General features: G+C 39.1%; 1 protein-coding gene across 5 annotated transcripts in view; it reads right to left on the bottom strand.

Moving 5' to 3' along the window:
- STPG2 (sperm tail PG-rich repeat containing 2) overlaps positions 1-24,392 on the bottom strand; it is a 677,454-nt gene that overhangs the window by 100,865 nt on the left and 552,197 nt on the right. Inside the window, exon 14 of one of the 5 annotated variants that reach the window (XR_008891455.1) lies at positions 6,885-7,004. The exons of 3 other annotated variants lie outside the window; for them this stretch is intronic. The gene's annotated coding sequence lies outside the window, so the exon portion shown is untranslated. Of the gene's footprint in view, positions 1-6,884; positions 7,005-24,392 lie in introns of those variants that run through there. One more of the 5 variants, XM_056567184.1, reaches the window with a different exon arrangement.

Raw genomic sequence — 24,392 nt, 5'->3', positions numbered from 1 at the left:
ACATGGGACTGTATGTTGGAGAGGCTGGAGGGAGATGGGATTATGTATTTTTGCCTGTGACTATATATTGGAGGAGCTGAGGGAAGATGGGGTGATATGCTTTTACATGGGACCGTATGTTGGAAGGGCTGAGGGGAAATGAAGTGATATATTTTTTTTACATGGGATTGTATTATAGAGGGGTGATGTATTTTTACATAGGACTTTATGTTAAAGGGGTTGGAGGGGGGGCAATTTTCTGCCCTTGCTTCTGCCTTAAAAAGAGCCAGCGTCGGCTCTGGCTTTGCCTTTAAAAAAGGAAAACACAGACTGTTTATTGGCAATGATTGGTTAGTGTGAACCATACCTTAACCCCTTAAGGACCAATGACGTACACGTACGTCATGAGTCCGCTCCCGATCTATAACGAGGGGCCACAGCGTTGGGCCCGGCCTCTAACAACGGCTGGGACCCGTGGCTAATAGCGCGTGTCATTGATCGCGGTGCCCTATTAACCCTTTAGACGCGGCGTTCAAAGTTGAACGCCGCATCTAAAGTGAAAGTGAAACCATGCCGGTTAGCTCAGGGAGCTGTTCGGGATCGCCGCGGCATCCCGAACAGCTTACATGACAGCTGGAGGATCCCTACCTGCCTCCTCGCTGTCCGATCGCCGAATGACTGCTCAGTGCCTGAGCCGGCAGAATCATCGATCAGTGGTTTCTTATGAGAAACCACTGATCAATGTAAAAGATCAGTGTAAGCAGTGTTATAGGTCCCTATGGGAGCTATAACATTGCAAAAAAAAAAGTGAAAAAAAAGGGAATAAAGATCATTTAACACCTCCCCTAATAAAAGTTTAAATCACCCCCCTTTTCACATAAAAAAAAACCCAGTGAAAATAAAAATAAACATATGTGGTATCGCCGCGTGCGGAAATGTCCGAATTATAAAAATATATCATTAATTAAACCGCACGGTCAATGGTGTACACGTAAAAAAATTCTAAAGTCCAAAATAGTGCATTTTTGGTCACTTTTTATATCATGAAAAAATGAATAAAAAGCGATCAATAAGTCCTATCAATTAAAAAATGGTACCGCTAAAAAGATCATGGCACAAAAAATGAGCCCTCATACCGCCCCATATGCGGAAAAAGAAAAAAGTTATAGGGGTCAGAAGATGACAATTTTAAACGTATACATTTTCCTGTATGTAGTTATGATTTTTTCCAGAAGTACGACAAAATAAAACCTATATAAGTAGGGTATCATTTTAATCGTATGGACCTACAGAATAAAGATAAGGTGTAATTTTTACAGAAAAATGTACTGTGTAGAAATGGAAGCCGCCAAAATTTACAAAATGGCCTTTTTTTTCAATTTTGTCTCACAATGATTTTTTTTCCGTTTCACCGTCGATTTTTGGGTAAAATGACTGATGTCATTACAAAGTAGAATTGGTGGTGCAAAAAATAAGCCAGCATATGGATTTTAGGTGCAAAGTTGAAAGAGTTATTATTTTTTAAAGATAAGGAGGAAAAAACGAAAATGCAAAAACGGAAAAACCCCGGGTCCTTAAGGGGTTAAAAGGGGTTATTAATTATAAGGTGATTTTAGTACTTACCTGCCAGACATTAATGGACATGCTTAGGAAGTATCCATGCTTGTCTTGGCGCTAAATAGCTGTGTTGTGAGTCCACCATAACATTCTGTTTCCTTTTTTGGGAAATGGCCTACTTCCTGTTGGTGTTCCCTCCCTCCAAGTCCCAGGATTCCTCGTTTGTAAGTGTGAGTTATCTCTTCTCCCTCCCACACATAAGTCACCCCACCCTTTGCAGCACACCTGAACTATGCATGCTGTTCATGAAACTACAATTCCCAGCAACACTGTGGCAAATGATCATCATTCCACCCAGCCGTCACTCCGCCCATTGAAGCAGACAGGCTCCCTTTAAACACCTGGCTAATGATGTAATGTCTCAGGCCGCACTGCAACCTGGGAACACCTGAGACTCATTTTGTATGCTGCTAAAAATAAAGTTTGGGACAAAGATCCCAAAAGACTTGCGAGACCAGCCATCAAACACAGGTACAGACACTATATGAGGAACTACACTAACTTTACAGCCCCTGTGGCATAGTACAATACAAATATTCCTGAAAATAATGCAAACAACTTTAAGAAGACCTTGAAAGTCATGTAATGGAGATGCATGAAGAGGAAGAAGGCTCCAAGAACACTGCCTGGAAGTACATCAATCCACAGTTAGATACATCGATTACAAAACTGACAAAATGTATCTGTTGCTGCCCAGCGAGTTCAAATTTTATTTATTTTTCTCATCCCACCCTGAGCATATTTACATCTAAAAATACTTCTACAGAAAGCCCCATTAAAGCACAATTGTCATGAAATAGTCCTGCATTCTCTATTCCCAAAGTGACACAGTCTTTTACAATTACAATTTAGCCATACCTTTTGCGTCTTTTTAGCAGCCTCGATAAGGCTAAAAAAGATGCTTTTTCCCACTGTCAGCAACAGTCAGATAGGCATGGCTATGCCCTGCTGCCGCCACACCTATCCCCTGTATGTCAGCGCTGGGACAGCTGTCCCAGGGTATGCACCCTTGATCATTCATACATGTGGGTAGTGAGTTTTTAGAACAAACATTCTCGCTCCCCCTGCACACAGCTGTGCCCGTTCTCCTTAGTTCTTACAGTGGCGCTTCAAAACTGGAGGCAAAGAGCTCGCTCACTTTCTGCCCTGCATTGTAAAATAAAAAATGTACAAATTTTTTAAAATTATATAAAAGTCCCTCCCCTATTAAAAATTTTAATCACCCTCCTTCCTTAACCCATTTTACAAAAAAAATCTAATAAATAACAAACATATTTGGTATTGGTATTGCCAAATGCAGGATTATCCAAACTATTGAAATATAATTTTTACAATCCGGCATGGTGAACAATGTAAACGTTAAAAAGAAAATACCAAATGAAGATTTTTTCGTAACATTTCATTTCAGAAAAAAAAGAATAAAAAGTGGTTAAAAGTCCTATTTAATCAAAAATTTGCTAAACATTATGGCACCATAAATGAGCCCTCATTCAGCCAGTATACATAAAAATAAAAAAGTTATAAGGGGTCAGAATTAAGCAATTTTAAGCATACTTATATTGTTAATAATGTTGAGCCACAGAATAAAGAGAACGCTATTTTTACCATAAGGTACGCTTCATAAAAAAACAAATCTCCCCAAAAGTTGCTAAATTGCAGTTCTCTTTTCAATTTTCCCTATAAATAATTTTTTTATTTTTTTTTTGCACCACATTTTATGGTAAAGTAAAAGGTGTATTGGATTGAAAACAATTACTTTATTGCACAAGGGTCATTTACATGAAATGCATTAGAGAAGATTAGCTCCTTTCATTTTCTCACTCATTTAGTGGTATGAACTTACAGTAAGATAAAGTTAAACGGCAACAATGTTGAAGTTTAAAGGGAAAAAGCAATTTTAAACAGGGCAATAGCCTAAATACTTTGTTTACTCAAAGTAATTGCAGAATGATTGCTAGTTTCTTATCTGATCGCAGCTTCTTTGGTGTCTGTATAAAACTGAAAGGAGCAGATTAATAATATTCTTGCTTATTAAAAATGCAAATCTTTATATCTGTGATCCAGATATTAAGTCCTTTAGGTTCGCTTGATTTATTTTTGCAGTTTATTACTGGTTTCTGGAAGTGTAAAATAGCTGCACACACATATATATATTATAAAAATAATATTTTTTAAAATTATGACATAAGTATACACTAATTATAAGCGGCTATAATTATTATTTATGTAAAATAAATAAAGCTGCCACATATGTATTGTGTTTATACTTGATTTCTGAATGCCACACTGTGGACAAGCCTGTGCAGCCAGCAAGTCTCCCTGCAACTATTAATCAAATGTTACAAGAGGGCAACCACTTAGAAGATATACATTTGCCTTGCAGTGGCGGAAATGAAGAATTACATGGTTCACATGGCTCCACCGCATCAAGAATCAGCTGTTGTTCTCTACTCTGGCTATTAAAGGGGTTATCCACCATAAGGTGATCTTAGTATGTACCTGGTAGACAGTAATAGACATGCTTAGGAAAGATCTGCGCTTGTCTTGGGGCTAAATGGCTATGTCATGAGATTACCATAACACTGTAGCTAGCTTTTTGTGAACTTGTATTTCCTGTTTGTCTTTTTTTTTTTTTTACTACAAATCCCACAATTCCATTTTCCTCCCTCCCACACATCAGCCACCCCACCCAGTGAAACATAATGAGCTGCATCCATCAAAAGACCTGTGGTTTTCAATCAGGGTGCCTACAGCTGTTGCATTAGTTGCAGATTGATCCCTCCACCCATTGAAGAAGACAGGCTCCCTGTCATCAGCTGATTAGTAAGTCAGGTCTCGGCCGCATTGCAAGCTGGGAAAAATCTGAGACAATGCTGGTAAGAATAAATATTGGAGTGAAAATCACAGAAGAATTGTGAGAAAACCGTCACATACAGGTACAGACACTATATTTTGAACTACACTAACTTTACAGCCCCTGTAGCATAGTCAAATAAAAAAAAAATCCTGGAATACCCCTTTAAATAATTGTACATATAGTTGACCTCTTCTATTATTGTTTATAGCAACAGCTCATTTGATAGCAAATTAAATACAATTTTTTCTGTCCTAGGCAGAAGCAGTTTGCCATGTTCTCTCAAGATGAAACTTAGGTGAAGATTTCTTAAAGGGGTACTCCGGCGCTAAACATCTTATCCCCTTTCAAAAGGATAGGGGATAAGATGTCAGATCTGCCGCTGGGGACCCCTGGGATATCCCCGCTATCATTACTGCACAGAGCAAACTAGCTCTGTGCGTAATGACAGGCAATACAGGGGCCGGAGCATCGTGAGGTCATGGCTCCACCCCATCATGATGTCACGGCTCGCCCCCTCAATATAAGTCTATTGGAGGGGGTGTGGTGGCCATCACGCCCCCTCCCATAGACTTGCATTAAGGGGGCATGATGTGACGTCATGAGAGGGCGGAGCCGTAACATCACGAGGGGCGGAGCCGTGACATCATGATGCTCCAACCCCTGTATCGCCGGTCATTACGCACAGAGCAAGTTTGCTCTGTGCAGTAATGATAGTGGGGTGCTACAGCAGAGATCCCTGGGGTCCCCAACGGCGGGACCCGCATTCTGGCATCTTATTCCCTATCCTTTGGATAGGGGATAAGATGCTAGGGACGGTGTACCCCTTTAAGCTCTCTTATAGTAAGATTCACTTATAGTAAGATTCACTGGTTCTTACCAGAATCATGTGACATCCTCTGTGCCATTTATGTGCCGTGCTTCCTGGTCTTGCTGCTCTGGTGTGTCTCCTGCTGCAGTTCATTCTCTGTCCACTAGGGTCTGTGTGTGAGCACTGGTTGAATCTTATAGAGACTAATGGACTAATGGATCCTCCTCCATTTCCTGCCTTGCACTCCCTATATAAACCTAGTAGTCACATGCAATCAAGGCTAAGTAACATGTCCCTCATATACCTTAAGAAATTTTATGTGACATCTTATGGCTTGCACTGTCATGGAGTGCTACATATACCTAGAATTTTGCTATTTCTTCTACTTCTGAGTTCTAAGCATTGAGGAACTGCGACTTATTGTGCAACAAAACAACAGCACAAAAACAGTGTAATGGGACATACATTCCCTAATATTCTATGGTATACAACATTGCGTTAACTATTTGTGATTTCCATTAGTCTGTGGAGGCATCCTAGTGTACATATATACAGAATAAGGAGGTCATTTACAGATACCATCCTCGACAGGTTGATGGTCTGAACACACCACTATAAAGACATTGGCCCTTATTTACTAAAAGTGGAGTGTTTATTGTGTAGTGTTTTCAATATCACTCCATTTTTTTCCAGGCTTATTTATTAATCTGTCACACATGTCGGTTATTTTTCTGTCACACTAGTCAATTGTGTCGCACAAACTCCAAACACGTAACACAAACTTTTTTTGGACCATTTATAAATAAAAATGTATTTGTGTGAGTCAAAAGGTTTTGGACTAGTTTGTTTATAAACATTTTCATTAATTAAAATTATTCAGGTGTTATAATGTAAAAAAAAATATATATATATATATATATATATATATATATATCACCCAAACATTAAATACTTTATTCATAAAAGTGTTTAACTGTACAAAATGTTTTCCGGTTATAAACCAAGTTACTTTCACACAAAACACAATGGTAAATTGTCCCTTGTTAGAAATCACTCCATTTTTAGAATTTCACTCGGCCTCTTGGCTGTCAGTTATTGTGTGAGGCAAACTCACACTTTTTCTCGAGTGATTTTGGAAGTACTCCGAGTATTTTTAGTTTTTTGTTGGTAAAACGCCCATTTTTGCATAAAACACGCCCATTTCAGAGTGAAAAAAAAACACTCCGAGTGTTTTCTAAAATGTTGGTTGTGCGACTAAAATTTGGTCACATAATTAGCCACACAGACGTTGCAACTAAAATTTAGGCGCAACAACCGAGAAAAAGAGTCGGTTGGACTTTAGTAAATGAGGACCATTGTCTGATAAGTGCAGATAATTAACTTTTTTTTATCAACTGTTGGTTCCTGTTTAATTCAATGATAAATTCACCCTTACATCTTCAAAGTAGGGTGTTCAGAAAACTCAATCACACCTTCTTCTATATATGTTAACCAGGATTCATCCACAGACTGATGGAAATCACAAATAGTTAATACGCTGACCCAGGAGTGAAAAATAAATTACAAAAAAAGACAGTGCTCATCCAATAGATTTGAACAAAATAAAGCAAGGACTGGACTAACCTGGTGTACCACCAAGAGACAATTGAATGGCGCCCCACGACACCCAAAGCCAGACAAGCGATGATAAGGTAAACAGAAGGATCATGTAGCCCTTAATTGCATCCTCTTCTCAAAGATCCACTAGAAATAGTAGAAAGAGTATAGAACCCCAAATCTTGTGTGAACTCAATATGGGCAGATAATACAGAAAGAAAAAGATTATAAAAAAAAACAATTGTGCTCAGGCTGGGAACTGAATAGCATAAAAATCAGAAGGAAAAGTAAAATTAGCAACTTACGCCACGTGGAGTCAGTTGATAATTCTACTTTCCTTCTGGTTTTTATGCTATTCAGTGTGTGTTCTGAGCTGTCAGGTTTTCCAGAGCTCAAATCCACCACATTCTATCATAACATTAGAAAAAATGTTGGAATTTTTCGAAACTGTCTGAAACATACCCCTTCTTTTTGGCGGCCACGTAGGGGACATGGCCACCAAGAAAAGGGGCATGTTTCATAGTGTTGAGCGGGATAGGCCATATTCGAATTTTCGATATTTCATCATATATTCTCTAAATTCGCATATTCCTAATTTTCACGTTTTATTTTCGCATATGCGAAAATTCACATATGTGAAAATTAGCATATGCGAACATTTGCATATGCAAATTTTCGCATTTGCGAGAATTCGCACGCCAGTCTCACACAGTAGTATTAGAGCCTTCTTTACACCACACAAGCTGGAAGCAGAGAGGGATGATCACTGTGATGTGTACTGTGAAAAAAAAAACAAAAAAAAAAGAATATTCGTAATTGCGAATATATAGTGCTATATTCGCGAATATTTGCAAATTCGTGAATATGCAATATTAGCGAATAAAATTTGCATTGCGAGTATTCGCGAGCAACACTAGTGTTTCAGACAGTTAAAAAAAAAAAATCCCAGCTGCCACACCCCTTTTTGGGGTTTTCTGAGTAAAATGGATAGTTGGTTAGGTCTTGGGATTTTTTTATTGCAAATTCGGGCACATTAAGCGTGCAACACAATTTGAGCACCAAAAAAAATAAGAAAAACAGTCGGGATCCCATTAGTAAATGACCTCCAATGTCGTATACTACAGATTCTTAGGGAAATGAGATATGGAACCATCTCTTCATCATCCACACACACACAGGATTCAGAATCAAAGTTTAGATAGATCTCAGTCCCCCGTAGGATAAAAGAGAAGGATTGGGTTCATCAGGAGACAAATGTATGGTAGCAAATGATACTTGATAAATGTAAATTGCATATAGTTAGTTTAAGATGATAGGGAGAAAACCAATGGCTACTCCGACCTGTGGAGAATTATAATCCACTGAATGGATAGATCACATATATCCAGGTAATCATTACCAACAAACAAAAGATGCAGTGACTTATAGTTTTATACACATACAGTAGAGGCAGACAATGTATGTAGATCACCTAGTCACACTGATAAAGCACTATATCAAGGCAGTCACTAACCTCTATATAACAAATGCTAAGCCATGATGATTGCCAGAGCAAAAATAGATATGAATAAATTCCATATATAAACACATTTTTATATTAAAGGTAGAATATCATAATGACTGTTGTAAGATCGATAGACAGAAAGACCAGTAATGGGTCACTTACAGATACTGTCCTCCACAGGTTGATGGTCTGAACACAGCACTATAAAGATATTGGCCCTCATTTACTTAGAAAATCGGGTTGTAAGTCTATCTTGATTTCTTACCCGACTGCTTTTTTCCGCTGGTATTTATTATTATGTCGCATCCTGTTTGTCGCACATGGGTTTTGTAGGTTTTGGTTTCCAACTCCTGTTGTCAGGAAAAAATCCACAAGAATTCAACAAATTCGGGTTGGAAACCTTTATAAATAAGTGGGAAAGCTCAGAAATGTCGGGTTACGCCCCTTTTTCGGGTTTGGGAGAATCCACATCGGGTTCGTCGGGAAAAAATGTTGCATCGTGTCGCAGACTGGCGCACGATGTCTGCGACATGTCGCAGACAATGATGCGCCAAAAAAACACGACAAAAAAAGTCAGGTTTAGAATAGTAAATGAGGGCCATTGTCTGATAAGTGCAAATCATTTACTGTATTTAGTTGGTGCATAGTTTTTGTTTTATGTATTTTGCTACAATTGAATGTTAAAGAGGTGCTCTGGGGAAGTTAAGACAAATATGAATACCCTAAAGCCACCACAAAACCTGTTCTGTGCCCCCCTGTAGTTATCCATGTGGTTTTAGCAACTCTTGTGGCCCCTGTTGTCTCCTGAATATTTTTTTACTTTGCTTGCAGCCCAGACTACAACTCCCATAAGTCAGTGCAGCTCTGTGTAATGGCTGCCAGCCAACTTCTTTCACTATCTGTGTGCATGCTGTGTTTTCAGTCAACAGCACACACTACATGTATATTCTTTCAAACTATCCCCCCCTCCCCCAGCAATAAATCATGATATGCTCTGAATGGAAGCAGTCAATGATAAGATCTACAGCAAGAAAAGAGCAGCATTATGTGCTGAGTTATGACTGAGAATCTTCACTGGGCTTCTCTGCCACAAGATTCTCACACAGGAAGGGGAGTTGTGGGGAGGTGTGCCTGTTAAGCTAGAAATAACGTGGTGTTTGTCTTGCAGGAGGTCGGGGGCTAGTCTCAGTGAGGGGTTTACACAAAGACAAGTAAGATCTGAGAATGACGTTCTTCTCTCAATCCCTGCATGTAAGTGACAGCTGAAAGAGGGAAACTGGTCTATATAGCTAATGAATGATATTTAGACAAATAAATAGGCTTGAGAAAGGCCTCATGGTGAGGCTGAAAAGTCAAAAGTTTTGTACTTATTGGATGAATAAAAGAACACATTTTTTGCAACCTTTGGAGTGCCGCTTTTTTGCATTTGATATTTATGGACGGTTTTGGAGTCTGAACCCGAAGAGCAGAGCACCCATCTGAGACTATAAGTCTTTTTTACAATGCCGGTTCCTCTTCATCACTAGTGTTTAGACAAATAAATAAGTTGGTGAGAGGGAAAAGGTGGGTTATGAGTTTAGTTCCCCAGAGTACCCCTTTAAGTTTTAGCAATTCTTCAGAGGTACTCTTCAATAATATGTAATTGCTAGGTCCCATACATTGTGTAACTCTGTAAACTTTTAGTATTTTAAGTTGTGTTCTTTGGTGGGGTTGTGCCTAGCGTTTGTTTTTTTGTGCAGGGATGTTTGGGGCAGATAATTCTTGGGGGTATTTTATAATTCTTGTGGGTATAGGTGAAGCCAAGTCTCTCAGTGTAGCAACCAGCCAGAGTCATTACAAGAAGGCATTGTATGGCACTGGCATGGGAATAATGTAAACCTTTACTATAATTAAGGGACTGTGGTCCCTCCCTTAGTCTGTGCAGCACTAAAACTCCTCATATACTTTTAATATATTTTAAACACTTATTCAGCTGATTGTAGATCCTCATGATTACTCCATAAACATGCATGCTTAGTTTGGTCGAGCAGGCATATGTTTTCAGAGAGAAGAGAAGGAAAGGAGAGAGCAAGCACTAACAGGCACAACTGGCTGATGTGGATCTTCAAGGAAACCAAACGATCTAGCAGTAAAATTCCACATGCCTTATGCTCGTTTATTACCTGCGGAGGGTTAATCAGGAGGACCCCAAGAACATAAAATAGTTTGCCAATCCTGCTGACATCAGCAGGTGAAATTACATATTTCTACTGTCTATGGGGACCATTAGGTACTAAGCATTACATCCTGAATTTTTTTTATACAATGTAGATGAATAGGTTCACTTGATGAGTGATGTATATACAGTCATGGCCGTAAATGTTGGCACCCCTGAAATTTTTCAAGAAAATGAAATATTTCTAACAGAAAAGGATTGCAGTAACACATGTTTTGCTATACACATGTTTATTCCCTTCGTGTATATTGGAAGTAAACCAAAAAAGGGAGGAAAAAAAGTAAAGTGGACATAATGTCACACCAAACTCCAAAAATGGGCTACACAAAATTATTGGCACACTTAACTTAATATTTTTGCTTCCTATAAGCATCAATAAGCTTCTTACACCTCTCAGCCGGAATGTTGGACCACTCTTCCTTTGCAAACTGCTCCAGGTCTCTCTTATTGGAAGGGCACCTTTAACCAACAGCAATTTTAAGATCTCTCCACAGGCGTTCAATGGGATTTAGATCTGGACTCATTGCTGGCCACTTCAGAACTCTCCAGCGCTTTGTTGCCATCCATTTCTGGGTGCTTTTTGACGTATGCTTGGGGTCATTGTCCTGCTGGAAGACCCAAGATCTCGGATGACAACCCAGCTTTCTGACACAGGGCTGTACAGTGCGACCCAAAATCCATTGGTAATCCTCAGATTTCATGATGCTTTGCACACACTCAAGGCACCCAGTGCCAGGGGCAGCAAAACAACCCCAAAACATCATTGAACCTCCACCATATTAAGGATTTTAGCTTACTCAAGTTCATTTTGGCATTATTAGGCTTATTAGGCTTATTCCGCCTGCTGTAAGTTGTTTACATAATATAGGGACTAACAATTAACTCCTCAAGGACGTAGGGTGTACCTACGCATCACACTGGGTCGGTCCCGGCTGCTAATCATAGCCAGGACCCTGGGCTAACAGCGCGCGACATCGATCGTTGTGCCGTGTGCTGTTAACCCTTCAGATGCGGCGATCAAAGTTGACCGCCGCGTCTGAAAGCAAAAGTAGGGCAGCTCAGTCGGGCTGATCAAGACATCGCAATAAAATCGCGATGTTCTGATCAGCTGGGACGCAGGCTGAGGTCTCCTTACCCGTCTCCGTGGCGTCCGATCGTCGATTGATTGCTCCAAGCCTGAGCTACAGGCTTGAGCAATCGAGCCCCTATCTGACTGATCCGTGCAAAGCTATGGCTTTGCAGGGATCAGCATAGGAGATCAGTGTGTGCAGTGTTATAGGTCCCTATGGGAGCTATAGCACTGCAAAAAAAAAGGTGAAAAAAAAAGTTAACAAGGGTCATTTAACCCCTTCCCTAATAAAAGTTTGAATCACCCCCCTTTTCCCATAAAAAATAAACTATGTAAATAAAAATAAACATATGTGGTATTGCCGCGTGCAAAAATGTCCGAACTATAAAAATATATCGTTAATTAAATTTCACGGTCAATGGCGGGCGCGCAAAAAAATTCCAAAGTCCAAAATAGTGTATTTTTGGTCACTTTTTATATCATGAAAAAATGAATAAAAAGCTGTCAAAAAGTCCGATCAATACAAAAATGGTATTGATAAAAACTTAAGAACACGCCACAAAAAAATGAGTCCTCATACCGGCCCGTACGCAGAAAAATAAAACAGTTATAGGGGGTTAGAAGATGAGAATTTTTAACATATAAATTTTCCTGCATGTAGTTATGATTTTTTTTCCGAAGTATCCAACCTATATCCAACCTATATAAGTAGGGTATCATTTTAACCATATGGACCTACAGAATAAAGATAAGGTGTTATTTTTACCCCCAAAAGTTACAAAATGACATTTTTTTCTTCAATTTTGTCGCCCAATGAATTTTTTTTCTGTTTCACCGTGGATTTTTGAGTAAAATGACTAATGTCACTGCAAAGTAGATGATGAGCCCTCATACTGGACCGTACGCAGAAAAATAAAAAAGTTATAGGGGTCAGAAGATGACAATTTTAAACGTGTAAATTTTCCTGCATGTAGTTATGAAACAAAATCAAACCTATATAAGTAGGGTATCATTTTAACCATATGGACCAACAGAATAAAGATACGGTGTCATTTTTACCACAAAATGCACTGCGTAGAAACGGAAGCCCCCAAATGTTACAAAATGAAATTTTTTCTTCAATTTTGTCGCACAATGAATTTTCTTTCCCTTTCACCGTGCATTTTTTGGTAAAATGACTAATGTCACTGCAAAGTAGAATTGGTGGCGCAAAAAATAAGCCATCATACGGAATTTTATGGATAAAATTGAAAGCGTTACGATTTTTAGAAGGTGATGAGGAAAAAATGAAAATGCAAAAACGGAAAAACCCTGCGTCCTTAAGGGGTTAAAGGGGTATTCCGGGAATTTTTCTTATTTGACTTTGTTACAGGGGCTGTAAAGTTAGTGTAGTTCATAATATAGTGTCTGTACCTGTGTGTGACGGTTTTCTCACAATTCTTATGTGATTTTCACCCCAATATTTATTTTTAACAGCATGCAAAATGACTGCTGTCTCGGATTTTTCCCAGCAATGCGGCCGAGACCTGACTCACTAGTCAGCTGATGACAGGGAGCCTGTCTGCTTCAATGGGTGGAGGGATCAATCTGCAACTAATGCCATAGCTGTACGCATCCTGATTGAAGACCACAGGTATGCAGCTCATTTATGTTTCAATGGGTTTGGTAGCTGATGTGTAGGAAGGAGGAAAATGGAATCATGGGATTTGTAGACAAACAAGAAAACTGAAAACAGGAAATACAAGTTCACAGAAAGCTAGCCACAGTGTTATGGTAATCTCACAGCATAGCCATTTAGCCCAAGACAAGCGCAGATCCTTCCTAAGAATGTCCATTACTGTCTGCCAGGCACGTACTTAAATCACCTTATGCTGGATAACCCCTTTAAAGACGTGTTGGGAGAGCATTTAAAATGTCAGGCTGTCACACCTGGTCTGGATTATAGACTCTCACCTGGTGTAACCTTGAGGTTGTGCATATCACCCCTGAATGCGAGGTATCCTAGGGATTGCAGGCTGTGGGAGCTTGACCAGAAACCATTGCACCAGATCCAGTAATAGGCATATTGAGGAATAGAAAAAGGATCTCCAAAAATTGTGCTATCCCATAAAAAAGCACAGATGCCTCTCTTGATAAGCAAACCATACTTTATTTTAAAAGACAGTCTACATTACATCCAAGGCAAGACGCGTTTCGTGTATTATCCTACCCTTTAATCAATTGCAGATGTATCAATTGAAGATTTATGTCTCTGTCAGCAGTGGGGTCCTCCTGGGTCTCCTGCCATAGTGTTTCATGTCATTTAAATGTTGACGGATAGCACTGACACTGATGCATCCTGAGCCTGCTGGATAGCTTGAATATCTTTGGAACTTGTTTGGGGCTGCTTATCCACCATCCGGACAATCCTGCGTTGACACCTTTCATAAATTTTTCTCCTCTGTCCATGCTCAGGGAGATAAGCTAGAATGCAATGGGTTGCAATCTTATTGATAATGTTGCACAATGTGGACAAAGGCAAATCTAGATCTCTGGAGATTGACTTGTAACCTTGAGATAATTGATATTTTTTCACAATTTTGGTTCTCAAGTCCTCAGACAGTTCTCTTCTCCTCTCTGTTTTGCCCATGCTTAGTGTGGCACATACAGACACATAATGCAAAGACTAAGTGAACTTCTCTCCTTTTTATTTGCTTTCAGGTGTGATTTTTATATTGCCCACACCTGTCATTTGCCCCAGGTGAGTTTAAAGGAGAATCACATGCTTAAAACAATCTTATTTTTCCACAATGTTGAAAGGGTGGCAATCATTTTGTCCAGCCCATTTTTGGAGTTTGGTGTGACAATATGTCCAATTTGCTTTTTTTCCTCCCTTTTTTGGTTTAGTTCCAATACACACAAAGGGAATAAACATGTGTATAGCAAAACATGTGTTACTGCAATCCTTCTCTGTGAGAAATACTTTCAGGGATGCCAACATTTACGGCCATGACTGGAATTTCATATAACAGGGTTTTAACAATTTGTTTTAGTTTCTTTATAATACCACCCATGACATATGTGGAGGTGATTCACTAAATTTAACTAAAGTCCTATGGAACGCAAATATTTGTTACTGAATATGAGATGAAACAAAAAATACAGTAAGTCAAACAGATCACTGCTGGAAAAAAAATATGTCAATACTTAGCATATCTAAGCTGACCAGGTTAAGCACAAAATGTCTTATTACAATGCCAAGTAAAACAGACGTAGGTACAGATAGAAAGAAATGATAACTAATTGTAATATACAGAACAAATGTGTGGGTGTTTGTGTAAGCTGTGACTGCATATTTAAAAAGTTGTGAATATGTAAGCAAGTGAAAATGTCACAGAAGTGTAATTTTTCTAATAAGCAACAATCTATTCTAAAAACATGCCAAACCAAACACCGTGTATTCATGAGTCCTAATTATCTCTAGATCTGTCAGTATTAAAGGTGACTGTAGGCAGTAGAATTAGCAGAGAAGTGCTGAATACAAATGCTTTTTATATCATCCTTGAGTCTACAATATGTGTGTTCTTAAAGCATACCTGTCATTTCTGGTAAGTTTTTAGGATAAGCTGTTTTGTATGTGTACATGAGGATTAGCATTAGTTCTAAACCATTATATAACTTATAAATAGCATTATTTTCCCCAGTTTCCAGCCTGCCTTTACTAAAGTGCCAGCAACCATAGCATTCAGGCCTTATGATTAAAGGGGTAATCCATCCCTAGACATCTTATCCCCTATCCAAAGGATATGAGATAAGATGTCTGATCGCGGGGGCCCGCTCCTGGGGACCCCCGCGATCTCGGCTGCAGCACTCCAGACATCCGGGGCACAGAGTGAACTTCGTTCCATGCCGGATGACTAGCAATGCGGGGCATAGGCTCGTGATGTCACAGTCCCGCCCCGCTTGTGACGTCATTGTAACTCCCCCTCAATGCAAGTCTATGGGAGGGGGCGTGACGGCCTCCACACCCCCTCTTATAGACTTGCATTGAGGGGGCCAGGCCGTGACGTCACGAGCGGCCGTGATCTTGACGAGCCTCCGACACTGCGCCTGATGCACTAATCGAATGTCGGGTGCAGCAGATGAAGCCAAGAAAACTCTGTGACAAAACACTGACCAATCTTTTCACAGAGGTTATGCCAAATGCTTATCATCCTGAGATCCTGATAAGTGAAATATTTACTGACCAACAGTTATTATGTCCCTCCGATTGAGTGATATGCTTTTAAAAGTAAGGGTTCAAGATAAGACAATTTTTTTTGTGGATACTGAACCTCTTATAAATATAGAACTCATACCTTTACATTCTTGAATTCCAAAGACCTGCAGAACAGAGGCAGTCATGCATGTTGGAGGTTGAACTTTTGGAACATATAAAAGATGTAACAGGAGGTAGTGGAGAGAAGAATGCAGACAAATCAAAGTCCATTAATATGCACTTTTGATTGTGACCTAATGGGTTAAAAGTATGCACACCGATCAAGTCAGCCTTCAGAACAGAGGTGGTGACATCAAAATAGCATTATCAGGAAAATAAACTAGAAGGATAGTGCTGCTGATAACATCTTCACCTCTGGGATTCAATGAGGCTGTTAGCTTTAAGCCATTTTAGTGATTTAGTGTGGTTTTATTTTAGTCTAGGGTATATTTTGTTTTTATTCTATGTGTTTTCTGCTGTTTTAGTTTCTTGATCTATAGCTTGTAATTCTCCTAAGTTACTGTATTCTAGCCTGGGAGGATAAGGATTTTCTGTAGTATTCCTGGCCATAAAAAGTCATGTAAAAAACATTTGACTCCAATTGTTGATGGACTTCGAAAAAGCATAGGGATCTTATAATACTGTTATGGTTCTATGCTCTAGACTTTAATATTTGGAAAAATGAATAGGGTAGTTTTTTTTGTGAGAATGGCTTATTAATATATTGTAGTCTTCTTTTTCTATTCATCAGATGTGCGTGTTTTGTATGCATTTTTTCTAGTGGTTTTCTTTGATATTGTCATGTTGCTATTATGTCTCCCTTTTCTTAACAGTGTCAACAGAACATAACTTATTGTCATGATATTTTTTTTTCCTCTAATTTATCTAGATTTTAAAACAATCCTGAAATCTTGCAGTTTTTGTTCTGGCCACTAAACCAATAATAAACTGACAATATCTTCCCAAGATCATCAAAGGCAGGCTTGCAATGAAAAGTAATATATATACACTTTTTATCATCATTCACAGTGAGTGATGGTCACAGCTCAACTAAACCCTGCCCACTGACCTCTGCACGGCTTATAGACAATGCCCAGAAAACTCTCCCATTGAAGTTAAGTTATAAGGTTATTGTTTCCTTTGGTCCTTGTGGCTGTTGCAAATAATTTATCTAAATGATCTTAAATTGGTTTTCCGTTGAAATTTTTTTTTTTAAATCAACTGGTGCCAGAAAGTTAAACAGAATTGTAAATTACAATAGTAATATATTAACCACACCTCAAGGATGATACACAATGAACAAAAAGTATACATATATAATATATAATGCAAGCCTACGGGAGGGGGCGTGATAGCTGTCACGCCCCCTCCCGTAGGCTTGCATTGAGGAGCGGAGCGTGATGTCATACGGGGGCGGGGGAGTGACGTCACACACCGCCCACCCTGTAGTCGCCAGTAATCAGACTTATTACAAACGGGGTGCAGCATGCATGATCCCGTGGGATCCCCATCCTTTGGATAGGGATAACATGTCTAAGCACCGGAGAACACCATTAATCCTTCCAGTACTTATCAGCTGCTGTATGCTCCACAGGAAGTTGATTTTTTTTAGTCTGATCACAGTGATCTCTGCTTACACCGCTGTCCATGTCAGGTATTTATCTGTGAATTAGCTTTACTAGATAGATAAATAATATGGGCTTTAAGGGGTTAATGTCTTCTCTGTATGGGCTCTGTCATTTTATCCCTCTTTTGTGTTTATTTTAGTAATAATTATATCAGTGTGTTGACATAATGCTACTTTATTAAACATAGTATATTTTAGCATTAAAGTCTGGGTTTTGGAACTGAGGAGGTAGCATGTCTTCTTGAATAGTGTTGAGCATGAATTTTTATCGCGAATACTGGCACTTTGCGATTTCGCTAATATTTAGAATCTTGTGCTATATATTCATAATGCCGAATATTCATTTTTTTTTTCACATGCAAATTTTTATGCAAATTTTCCATGCAAATTTTCGCATGGAAAAAAAAAGTGAATGAACATAGCGAATATGCGAATTTCACAAACATAGGATGAATAATGTCAATATAGTCACGAAATATTGCGAATTCGAATATGGCCCCTGCGGCTTATCACTATTCTTGAGGAGAATGCCAAGCTAGCGAATGAGTCTTATGTGCTATGCAATGTTTCATATGTAAAGTAGCTCTCCTCGGGAAATAAAAGTCTTGTTCCTCACTCTGAGCTTTTATTATTGGTGTTAATGCATTTTTGGAAGGGCCATATTAGTTTGTTATTTTGATAAGGTTTTTTGAGGGGGTACATTTGTGGAAACACAAGCTTGATACAGATACAGTCATGGCTGGAAATGCTGTCACCCCTGAAATTTTTCAAGAAAATTAAGTATTTCTCACAGAAAAGGATTACAGTAACACATGTTTTGCTATACACATGTTTATTCCCTTTGTGTGTATTAGAACTAAACCAGAAAAGGGAGGAAAAAAGCAAATTGGACATAATGTCACACCAAACTCCAAAAATGGTCTGGACAAAATTATTGGCACCCTTTCAAAATTGTGGAAAAATAAGATTGTTTCAAGCATGTGAGGCTCCTTTAAACTCATCTGGGGCAAGTTGTGGGCAAAATAAAAAATCACACCTGAAAGCAGATAAACCGGAGAGAAGTTCACTTAGTCTTTGCATTTTGTGTCTGTGTGTGCCACACTAAGCATGGACAACAGAAAGAGAACTGTCTGAGGACTTGAGAAAAAATTATAGTACGTAAGTAGTAGGGCCTCACGTCTGCCTTAGCGACTACACCTTGCGGATCAAAAACTAAAGAAAAATATTTATAAAGGTGCCGTAAAACTTAGCATTTAATTGTATAGCTAGATAAAATTCACCACAATATTAGTGCAATGTAATAATACTATCACCAAATAATAATAATAGATAATTAATGTATGTATCCTATTTATGATGATCGCCTGGTATATTTAAGCGAACCATTCACAATACATATCTGATTGCTTTAAGTATGCGTAAAGATAACCCCAAGTATACCCAAACTTGAGAAAAAATAAATATCAACAATATCAAGGTTACAAGTCCATCTCCAGAGATCTACATTTGCCTTTGTCCACAGTGTGCAACATTATCAAGAAGTTTGGAACCCATGGCACTGTAGCTAATCTCCCTGGTCGTGGACGGAAGGGAAACATTGACTTAAAGTGTCAACGCAGGATAGTTCGGATGGTGGATAAGCAGCCCCAAACAAGTTCCAAAGATATTCAAGCTGTTCTGCAGGCTCAGGGAGCATCAGTGTCGGCACAAACTATCCATCGCCATTTAAATGACATGAAACACTATGGCAGGAGACCCAGGAGGACCCTACTGCTGATACAGAGACATAAATCTGCAATTGATACATCTGGAATTGATAAAGGGTAGGATAATACCCGAAACGCGTCTTGACTTGGATGTACATGTAGACTGTCTTTTAAAATAAAGTATGGTTTGCTTATCAAGAGAGCCATCTATGAGTTCCTTTTCCTATTCCTCAATATGCCTATTACTGGATCCGATGCAACGGTTTCTGGTCAAGCTCCCATGGCCTGCAATCCCTAGGATACCTCGCATTCAGGGGTGAGATGCACAACCTCAAGGTTACAACAGGTGAGAGTCCATAATCCAGACCAGGTGTGACAGCCTGACATTTTAAATGCTCTCCCAACACATCTTTAACTATTAGTCCCTACATTATGTATCTCTAAACAACTAACAGTGGGCAGAATAAGCCTAATAAGCCCAGACCTGCGGTGCACAGCAGGGACGGGGCAATATACAAAAGTGAATGGGATACATAGATATGAAATAGACAGTTCCCCATACATCACGCCACCTTAGTGATGATTCCTTAACAAAGTGGTCATCACCGTTTATCATATAGTGCTGTCAAGTATAAAGAAATACAGGGGAGTGAGATGCGTGCCACTCTATAAGGGCTACATTTAGTGCCTGAGTTCTATACACACTAAAATAGTGGTATATACATCATGTACTCCACACAGCTATATGGATACAGCACTTATTATTATTCTACTGACCAAGGAGTTGGTCGTTAGGGTTCTGTCTATATAGTATTGCATAGGTGACATCAAACTGATGTGATTGGGTTAGTGGTTTTAAGTGTGTGTTATTGGTTCTCACCTCCTACCTTTATTTTGAATAAAAGTTACGTTTTATTAGAGCACATACCTATACAGAGGCATCTTGTTAACCCTCCTTTCAGGGTTAAATTGTTGTTCATAACCCAGACCCTCACTAAATTTTCTCTACACCCACAGGATTACACGAGGCACTGTCTTCGCTTTTTTTTTTTTTTTTTGCATCCTTTCTTGTTACTTTGTGTGTATTAGAACTAAACCAAAAAAGGAGGAAACAAAGCAAATGAAACATAATGTCACATCAAACTCCAAAAATGGGCTGGACAAAATTGTTGGCACCCTTCCAAAATTGTGGAAAAATAAGATTGTTTCAAGCATGTGAGGCTCCTTTAAACTCACATGGGGAAAGTTGTGGGCAATATAAAAATCACACCTGAAAGTAGATAAAAAGGAGAGAAGTCTTTGCATTGTGTGTCTGGGTGTGCCACACTAAGCTTGGACAACAGAAAGAGGAGAAGAGAACTGTCTGAGCATTTTAGAACCAAAATTGTGAAAAAAATATCAACAATCTCAAGGTTACAAGTCCATCTCCAGAGATCTACATTTTACTTTGCCCACAGTGCGCAACATTATCAAGAAGGTTGCAACCCATGGCACTGTAGCTAATCTCCCTGGGCGTGGACAGAAGAGAAAAATTGATGAAAGGTGTCAACGCAGGATAGTCCGGATGGTGGATAAGCAGCCTCAAACAAGTTCCAAAGATATTCAAGCTGTTCTGCAGGCTCAGGGAGCATCAGTGTCAGTAAAAACTATCCATCGACATTTAAATGAAATGAAAAGTTATGGCAGGAGACCCAGGAGGACCCTGCTGACACAGAGACATAAAAAAGCAAGACTACATTTTGCCAAAATGAACTTGAGTAAGCCAAAATCCTTCTGGGAAAATGTATTGTGGACAGATGAGACCAAGATAGAGCTTTTTGGTAAAGCACATCATTCTACTGCTTACCGAAAACGGAATGAGGCCTACAAAGAAAACAACAAAGTACCTACAGTGAAATATGGTGGAGGTTCAATGATGTTTTAGGGTTGTTTTGCTGCCTCTGGCACTGGGTACCTTGAATGTGTGCAAGGTATCATGAAATCTGAGGATTACCAATGGATTTTGGGTCGCACTGTATAGCCAAGTGACAGAAAGCTGGGTTTGCGTCCAAGATCTTGGGTCTTGCAGCAGGACAATGACCTCAAATATACGTTAAAAAGCACCAAGAAATGGATGGCAACAAAGCGCTGGAGAGTTCCGAAGTGGCCAGCAATGAGTCCAGATCTAAATCCCATTGAACACCTGTGGAGAGATCTTAAAATTGCTGTTGGGAAAAGGCGCCCTTCCAATTGGAGAGACCTGAAGCAGTTTGCAAAGGAACAACATTCCGGCTGAGAGGTGTAAGAAGCTTATTGATGGTTATAGGAAGTGACTGATTCCAGTAATTTTTTCCAAAGGGTGTAGGGTGCCAATAATTTTGTCCAGACCATTTTTGGAGTTTGGTGTGATATTATGTCCAATTTGCTTTTTTTCCTCCCTTTTTTAAATTAGTTCCAATACACACAAAGGGAATAAACATGTGTATAGAAAAACATGTGTTACTGCAATACTTTTCTGTGAGAAATTCTTAATTTCCTTGAAAAATTTCAGGGGTGCCAACATTTACGGCCATGACTGTATGTTGTATAACCATATTGTCTTATGGTAGCTCAGCCACAGCATTTTCTCAAATGAACTTAATTGATTGAATTAATTGACTATGTCTTTTTATGTCAAAAAAGAGAAAAACAAATACAGCTTCTTAAACAGAACAATTTACAACTTTGATCTTAGGGTCACAAAGTCGCAATCGGTTCTCATATCCCTTGTGTCGTGATTTCACATGATTTTTAATTTGCAGTTTTTAATGAAGGTCATAATCCTTCAACAGAATAAAGAGTCTCAAATGGAACAAATGTTCATATCCAAATATATTCTTCAAGGAAATGTTTTAATTATGTAAGACTTTGCTCATTTTCACAATCTGGTAATTAGCTTTCATTTTATTTTTCACTCCATTGTTTTTTATTTCTCCAGTTTCCTAGTCCTATTTTGATTACAACGCTTACTCATATATACTTTAAAGGCTTTGAGTGAACAACTTAACATTACAACTTATTTAAATAAATCTGCGCCTCGTAAAAAGACTCAAGTGACTCTGCACAGTGAGTCTTAAATGGAAAATAATTCTTACAAGTTTAAGCTGTTTTTCCAGAACTGATTTCTTATTATTACAAAACTAAATAAGCAAGTTATGTGTTTTAAACTACCCTGTAGATAACTACTGCATGTGCTTCTCTCTGGCTCTTCGTGGCCCATAAAAAGATCCATAATCTGAAAGCATTCTTTTATGATATGCTATAGGACTGGATAAGCTTCAGGCATGACATAAACCATATTCAGTGATTAGGGTTGACACCTGGCTGGTATTTCACTAACACAGCCGGTATTTTGGCCCACCCTTCCGGTATTTTTATTTTAAAAATACCGGCAATGCAACATCTCCACACAGTGTTACCTATACAGCAGAGGGATATTGGATGGGCTAAAGACTGTAGCATATCTGATTCATGTATCATGATTCTGTCCATATTCAGTTTGATACCCAGCTCCATAGAGGTTGCATCACTTTCTCCGTAGCACCATGGTAATTGTAGCAGGCTATAAGATAGGGGTGGGGAGGGGTGGGCGTGGCTTGATACCATAATCCTGACAGGCAGCGCTGCTGCAATCTTATCTTTCTCGTGAGCTGAAATGATGGACAGGAGAGTGGGCGGGATTTGCTGAGGAGGCGTGGCGTAGCTGTATCTGGTCCTGTTTTTTTAGCTAAGCTCTGCAGCCAGCCAGGGACATGGCAGCAGGTGATATTGCTCTACTTCTGCTGCTATCTAAAGTTCACTTGGTGCAGACCACTAATAACATGCTGTGGGCTGTCAATCAGTTTTTCAGGAAGTTCTCCTCTAATACTGTATGTAACTTGGCACTGCACTGGCATACATTGGCGCTGGACCTCAGGCACTGGGTTTAATATAATTCCTTCAGCACGGTAGGTTCTTGCCATGTGGCTAAATGGCTGAAGGATTCTGAGGTTATGTGGATATAAGCTAGGACTTTATACAATAACCTCTACCTCGTCATATGTGTTCTCTATAGGCTGACATAGACATGTAATACAGTACCCAGTTGCTGACGTTGGGGTGAAGGCTGCTTTGCCATAGTGGCTGCATATGTTGCTTGCATCAGGAAAGAAATACAATGTTTACTGAGGACTTACCACAGATTTATTTAATAAACAGTGATTGTAGAAATTAATGTGATGCTACAAAATATGCAATCTTTCTGAGGTACCTGATTACAACTAGGCGTGCCCTACATATGTATTGTATCTCTTATATCACTTCCTGTGATGTCACACATACATAATTATATGTGCAAATTAGCATGACTGGTATTTTTTATTTTTTTTGCAAGAAAGGTGGCAACCCTATCAGTGATAGAAAATGATTTAAAACAAAAAAAAAGGAACTGCAAAAAGATTAAGAATCAATGGGATCCTAATAACTGTAAAAATTCCCTTAAAGAAATCTGTCATCAGTGTCACCTGCACTTACCAGATTTATCAGTGGCTCAGACTGTTTGATAAATCTTTAGATTGTCTAGTCTAAATTTAGTCCAACTATTAGGTGGCTCAAACTGCATTTTTGCAATTTTGTTGCATGGTGCTGCATATTAAGCCACTCCCATGTAAACAAAGCTATACCCCATTTGCTGACACCATGCTTTAAAAGAAAATTTTCATCAGTGTCACCTGCACTAACCTGTCAGTACAGACAGGTAGTGCAGGTGACACGGATGACAACTGTACTTATCTTGTCCTGTTCTGTGCTGTGATTCTCCAGCAATACTCTTCGGTATTTTCATATCCAGGCCAGACTTGGAGCATGGGCGGAGCTTAGTGACATCACTGCTGTTGTTCTCTGCTAGGTACCACTGCTGTTTACAGCAGTGACATCACTAAGCTCTGCCCATGTTCCAACTTATGTCCCGCAGCTGAAGATACCGAAGAGGATTGCCGGAGAACCACAGCATGGAACAAGACAAGGTAAGTACCGTTGTCATAAGTGTCACATGCACTACTTGTCTGTATCGACAGGTTAGTGCAGGTGACACTGATGAAAAATTCCCTTTAACCCCTTAAGGATTTTCCATTTTCATTTTTTCCTCATCACCTTCTAAAAAACATAACGCTTTCAATTTT

Source organism: Hyla sarda, chromosome 1 (genome assembly GCF_029499605.1).
Source record: "Hyla sarda isolate aHylSar1 chromosome 1, aHylSar1.hap1, whole genome shotgun sequence".
NCBI lineage: Eukaryota > Metazoa > Chordata > Amphibia > Anura > Hylidae > Hyla > Hyla sarda.
This window is presented reverse-complemented; position numbering and strand designations above follow the sequence as displayed.